A 6,107-nucleotide genomic window follows, 5' to 3' on the forward strand; every position below is an offset into this window, starting at 1 on the left:
CTAACACATATTTATTTGGAAAAAATTTAATTTGAATTGAATATTTCACGGAAAAAAGTAAATACACAAAAATTTGTTTAATTAATTTATTTTTGTTTTAGACATTTCGTTTTGTTTTTTTCTAATTTTCTTTTGTTTGACGTTATAGGGAATGTATAATTGAGAACGTACTTTTTAATAATTGTACCTTGCTTGTTCTGCCATGGAATAGACTACTTTTATTAAAGGTTTATAAAGCAAAAGTGTTTGTTAACAAATTTGTGCTTTAAATCTACAATATGTTTTTATTATGAATTAGACCGATAATATTTAAGAGAAATATTTTGAGATGCCCATTCACATCAGTTTTGTTTCAACTAAAGTATAATATTTTTAGTTGTCAGGCACAACTTGTGCATGTGTTTATGTTATAACGGTTTACTTTAATGATCTTCTATTTTGTGTTATATTTATTAAATTGTGAAGGTACCAAAATATTCAATTATTATTAAAATTATTTACATTATAAAAAATATTAATATTCGTATTCTACTTATATCATTGTTTAATTTTAATCTTATTTTTGAATATTAATTTGGTGGGTTTTCTTTTTTTTTTTGCTAACGCAGACGGCTTGAAAATGTCGCTTTTTATTATTTTCTGCGCATTTCTAATTGCCTTATTTGGGTTTTCTTCTCCATTATCCCGAACTGCATCTATTAAATGATACGAAAATTAGAAAATGAACGATAAGTAGTCACTCGAAAGTAAATTAAATATACATGTTCATATAACTTACCTATTAAAGCTCCAAAAAGTTGTTTAAAGCTTTTCAGCGAATGTTTTCCGTGTATACCATCTATATTGCAATCAATAATTACATCTACAGAAAAAATTTCAGTCAACGATTTGTGTAATTTTCCTTTAATTAAAGAGGAAATACAACGGATCTGAAATGAAAATTATTAATGTACTTGAAATCATTCGTAATAGATTAACAAAATACTTACATAAACAGCGCGATTTGCTTCCTTTATTTTATTGTTAATAAACTTTCTTTTTGTTTTTTATTCCTATTTAATTTTTTGACGTAAATAGCCTTCTATTTTTTATTAATCTTTTTAAATTTCTTCTACTTCCACCCTTCATATTTAAAATGTTTTTATTGAATTATTATTTATATTTTCACTTTTTACACTTTAATTTTACAGTATTTGATTTTTTAACACTTGTCACCTCAAATAACTAGCTAAACTGATTAAAAATATATTCTTTCTTATAAGAACAAAATAAATATTTACAGTTTTAACTGAAAAGAAGAAAAAAGCAAGAATTTCTTTTGTTATTGCTTTTTACTCTCTTTAATGTTTGTTTATTTCCAGCGTTGCCACTGAACAAATCTTATTCCTACCAAATTTTTGTCAAAAAACTACCAAAATCGTTTTAAACCTACCATTTTTTTAAAATCATATACATATGTCAAGAATAAAAAATAAGTTTTGATTTTATTAGACATACTTTCTGCCAGTTCTGCTGCTCTTATACCATTTACGTCATAAAAACGTGATATAAAATACAATTTTAAACTGTCCCATTGTTCTATAATTCTTGCAATAACACCTTCTAAAGATAACCATCTTGTTTGGCAAACACCTAATATTTTATGAGATTTTACAGAACAGTATTCCTGAAATTCTTTAAGCTCGTTAATTCTTTTGGGACTATGAGAGAAAAAAGTATATGGGGCATTTCACGTCAAGTGAACCAACTTATGAAATCGATGTCTTCCGATCGCGATGAAATTTGCACCAATGTTAGTTCTATTGGATAGTAATTCGGACACCATTTTTCAACAAGATCGGTCAAGAACTCTCTGAGTTATATTTGACATTTTAGCCAAACAAGTGTTTTTTTATCCATATAACTTATTACCTATTGTTCTTAGCAAAATGTGTCCCAAATAGTTTAGATAGCTATTTATGCAATCTTTCGAAAAAATTAAAAAAATTTAATAAAATATTTTAGATTTTTTTTAAATCAAAAATATTTTTGACTTTTTTTTTCAAAATGGGCCCTTTTTATTTTTTTTTTTATTTTTTTAAGAAAGCTTAGGTCTTTTCCTAAGCGACCTATATGGTCGCTTAGTTGGATGCGAGTGGGATATCTATCAAAAAAAATATTTTGTAACTCAAGATTTAAAATTTTTGAATTTTTTTGCAAAATCAAAAATTTTGTTGACTTTTTTTTAAAAAAATGGACCCATTTTTTAATTTTTTTTTTTTGCTCAGAAGAAAGCTTATGTGTTTTCCTTTAACACCCTTTTTGTCGCTTAGTGGGATGCGAGTGGGATATCTATAAAAAAAATGTTTTGTAATTCAAGACATACAATTTTTTACTTTTTTTTGAAAAATCAAAAACCTTTTTGACTTTTTTTTTCCAAAATGGACTCTTTTTTTATTAATTTTTTTTTCTCAAAAGAAAGCTTAGGTCTTTTCCTTTAAAACCTTTTTGGTCGCTTAGTGGGATGCGAGTGGGATATCTATCAAAATAAATGTTTTGTAACTCAAGACAAAGGTTTTTAAATTTGCACTATTTTAATTTTTTTCATATTTGTGTGTAAACCTTAAAAATTAAACTTACGCAGAGAAACTAGACACATTAGCCTTTCCGATGGTATGTAACATACCCAACTAAAATTTCATAGCCTCGATACTGTAATACCCATAATATGTTAACCTCAGGAATAAAAATCACTTTTTTTCTATGGAAATGTTGAATAATTTAATTTTGTTATTTATTTGTAATAATAATTAATTTAATATATAATAATAATAATAAAAAGATGAATAATTTAGTAAAATTTAATCTTAATCACAATAGATCAATTTATATAATAACTATTTTTACACTTAATTTATGAAGTTTTTAAATTTTCAAATATCCATACTTTTATCCTCCTTATTTGTCACCTTTATTAGCTGCTTTTTTTTTGTCAATCCTTTCTTGGCGTTATTAGATTCAGCTACTGATTTCGCTGTTGGCTTCTTTTTTGGCTTTGGAAAGAAATCGCATTGAGTAGATGCAGAAAACTTTTTTAATTTGAGTCTTCCATCGACAAGCGGTATGAAAGCATGGTATTGAGCAGTGCCATCGATTGTTACCGCAGCATCGAATCTGCTCTTTAGTGTTTTCAATGTTTCCTCATGATCCTCTTTGCTACTAAAAACTATTTTCGTTTCTTTACAATAATTCTTTGCCCAATGGAATAAACCAGTCGCATCTAAGATGCGATCTTGATGAGAGCACTGGAGGCTATACTTCGCTGCATTTCTTTTGAGGTTTGCTCCAATACCATCACATGCTCCTTTACCATGAGCAGTAGGATGAAAATGCCACTCAGCTGGCATTCCAAAATCTTTTTCATGAGCTGTAAGATTTGCGAAGCTACTTTTGTTTTTAAAATGTTGACGAGCTCCGTCCGAAATGTAGTATACCTTTTCTACTGTAAATTTTGATTTTAGATAATTTAGTATTATCTTCTGGTACTCATAAAATGCAACGGTGTCATGTTTTAAATCGTCGGATATGATTGCCATACTTTTGTGTTCCAGGTTTTCTTCTTTCATGTAGTAAATAACTACTGTGAATATAGTTGCTTGGTCGTTATTGAAGTGGAATGCTTGTATGGAATCCTGAAGAACATATTTATAGTTCTCTGCGAAATCAAATGAAATAATGAATTCACCAGACTTCAAATGTGTTTTCAAGTCCTTGAAGAATGACCACTGCTCTTTGACTAAAAAGTCATGGGTTCTCAAATTTAGCAATCCTCTACACAGTTCTTCCACAAAATCATCCACATTTAAAATTATGGTTTTCAGTGTGCATCTTTCAGTCTGAAGCCAAGATTCAAATTTTAACTCCTCAATACATTCTCGATCAAAAGAGTTGATTAAATTTTCTTTGATGGATGTGGTTTCCGGGCAATTCGAACATTCACCTAAGTGGCAAGAAGTTGTAGCATTAGGGCACATAGTCAATTTAAGGCAATCGCGGTAATGATGTAAATCTTCTGATGAATCTTCTTTTAAGTAATTTAAGTTGATTTCCTTCAACATCAATTTAACATTTTCATGGTAAATACAAACACATACTGTGTGAGTTCCGCTGCTTCCTGCCAAAACACAATGTTTTGGCCTCAGTTGTGTAAATTTTGTGAATCCAATTTTGACATCCTCGTATTCAGATTGAAATGTTGCGAATAATTCATTCAGGTTACAGAGAACCATTCTCTTCTGCATTTGAACTTTCTTGCCATCAATTCGTACAGACATCCAGTCTTTCATCCCTGGCATCAGGCGACTCATATCATCTCGCTGATAAAACTGAGTTATTAGAGATTTAGTATCGCACTCAAAAGTTTTTCCCTTCTTTTTGTTTGGGAGTGTGAGAATCCCATGCTCAGCAACCAATTGTTTAGCAATTCTTGCTTTTCGTTGAGACGTTCCAAACTCAGTCATTGTTTTTGCAGAACTCCATGTTCTTGGAGCAAGCGTGAGAAGTTGAATTCTTTCAGCTTCACTCTGTGACGTTTTGTATTTCTCTTTTATTTGTTCAAGAACTTCTACTGCATCCTTATGGTATTGGTTTCGACACTCATTCGTTGAATTTGAAAAGATAGAATAACCATCATCATCAACAGTTCTGTCTTCATTCTCGGAATTACTTTTGTCTTCATCTGGAATAACTTCAACGCAAGGCTCATTACTATTCAAATTCGGTAATTCGTTCAACTTTCCGAGCTCTTTCCTGCATGATCCACAAATTTTCAATCGTTTTGACAGGGTAGGGAATTTTTTTAATAAGCCGTCGGAAATATTTCGCATATCTGATGATCTGTGCTTCATTTTGTTAAAGGGATTAAAACAAAAAGACGAATAAATTTCATTTTCAACCTTAGCCTTTTTAGAAGTCGTAGACATTTTCAATTTTGTAAGTATTTATGTAAATAACACACGTCTTAACTTTAACGCTGTTTCTAAAAAACTGATTTCCGTATGTCTTCAGAATGACAATAAATAGTTTTTTAAGATCATATAGGTAGTACGTTTTAATGAATGAGTCTAAAATCTTTTATTAGGGTCAAGAAGGGCTTACATACTAAAGTACCTAGTTTAACCAAATGTTACAAATAATAATAAAAATAAACCACCATATAAATAACCTACCTGCCAACTTCTACCTCTCCACCCACTTCTTAAAGTCAAATGTCATAAAATAATAAATAAACTGGTACTTCGGAGAAGGGCCATAAAATATTTCCACTTGATTCCAAAAATTTGTTTCTGGGGCACCTGATATTTTAACAATGAAAATCACGTGCGCTGAAAACTACCTCTAGGATTGACTAATAAAGCCGCAAGATACAAAACTCAGACAAATTTTGGGGGTGGAAAATTAATAGCGGTCGGCCTCATATTGCACCCCTCCAGTGGCTATTATCGGTCAGTTGTTGTGGTTTTTATTTTTAAGGTTTTAGAAACACTTACATATAAATATGAAAAAAATTAATTTAAAAACATTTGTCTTGAGTTACAAAACATTTATTTTGATAGATATCCCACTCGCATCCCACTAATCGACCATATAGGTCGCTTAGGAAAAGACCTAAGCTTTCTTAAAAAAAATAAAAAGGGCCCATTTTGAAAAAAATATTTTTGATTTAAAAAAAAAAATCAAAAATATTTTATTAAATTTTTTTAAATTTTTTTTCGAAAGATTGCATAAATAGCTATCTAAACTATTTGGGACACATTTTGCTAAGAACAATAGGTAATAAGTTATATGGATAAAAAAAACACCTGTTTGGCCAAAATGTCAAATTTTGACCTATAACTCAGAGAGTTCTTGACCGATCTTGTTGCCCCATATATATGGGGGATTTCATGTCAAGTGAACCAACTTTTGAAATCGATGTCTTCCGATCGGGATGAAATTTGCACCAAGGTTAGCTCTATTGGATAGTAACTCAGACACAATTTTTCAACAACATCGGTCGAGAACTCTCTGAGTTATAGGGGGTAAAATTTTGACAATTTGGTCAAACAGGGGTTTTTTCTTATCCATGT

General features: G+C 30.0%; 1 long non-coding RNA gene across 1 annotated transcript; it reads right to left on the bottom strand.

The window, feature by feature from the left end:
* Positions 1 to 416: 416 nt before the first annotated feature.
* On the bottom strand, positions 417 to 1,234 carry LOC135959171 (uncharacterized). Its single transcript, XR_010576510.1, has 3 exons — positions 990 to 1,234; positions 779 to 929; positions 417 to 695 (listed from the first exon to the last, which is right to left on the bottom strand). It is a non-coding gene; the product is annotated as an uncharacterized LOC135959171 (long non-coding RNA).
* Positions 1,235 to 6,107: the final 4,873 nt, after the last annotated feature.

The sequence above is a fragment of the Calliphora vicina genome, chromosome 4 (genome assembly GCF_958450345.1).
Source record: "Calliphora vicina chromosome 4, idCalVici1.1, whole genome shotgun sequence".
NCBI classification, from domain to species: Eukaryota; Metazoa; Arthropoda; class Insecta; order Diptera; family Calliphoridae; genus Calliphora; species Calliphora vicina.